At 44.1% G+C, this 515-nt stretch overlaps 1 non-coding gene across 1 annotated transcript; it reads left to right on the top strand.

Annotated features, from left to right (window-relative positions):
• The first annotated feature begins 280 nt into the window (after window positions 1–280).
• LOC114493565 lies at window positions 281–386 on the top strand. The gene has a single exon (XR_003684200.1). It is a non-coding gene; the product is annotated as a U6 spliceosomal RNA (small nuclear RNA).
• The last annotated feature ends 129 nt before the right edge of the window (window positions 387–515 follow it).

The following is a 515-nucleotide window of genomic DNA, read 5'->3' as shown; positions in this document are numbered from 1 at the left end:
GTCCCTTAACCAGGCTCTTAGGACGCAGGGCCCAGAGTAATCACGGAGAGCACACATGGGATGAAGAAATGCATGCAGAGGGCTCCAGGCTGCTTATCAGTTGAACAGTTCAAGTGCCTCTTGGGGAAAGATTCTCCTGCTAACAGACTGTTTGAGTGTCCAGCTGGAGAGCGGTAGGTGGGTCACTGTCCAGTGATGGCAGGGAGCTGAATTTCACTTGCTTAAATAAAATAACAAGATCAGCATTCAACTTTCTTCTCTTTTAAGATTTTATTTATTTGTACTCACTTCGGCAGCACATATACTAAACTGGAATGATACAGAGAAGATTAGCATGGCCCCTGTGCAAGGATGACACGCAAATTCGTGAAGCGTTCTATATTAAAATATATATTTTTTTAAAATTTATTTTTAGAGGCCACTGTGGCTCAGGGGGTTTGAGCGTCGGTCCATACACCAAAAAGGTTGGGGGTTCAATTCCTGGTCAGGGTGCATATGGGAGGCAATAAATGGAT

Source organism: Phyllostomus discolor, chromosome 1 (genome assembly GCF_004126475.2).
Source record: "Phyllostomus discolor isolate MPI-MPIP mPhyDis1 chromosome 1, mPhyDis1.pri.v3, whole genome shotgun sequence".
NCBI lineage: Eukaryota > Metazoa > Chordata > Mammalia > Chiroptera > Phyllostomidae > Phyllostomus > Phyllostomus discolor.
Note: the sequence above shows the minus strand (reverse complement) of the source record. Positions and strands in the feature narration are given on the sequence as shown.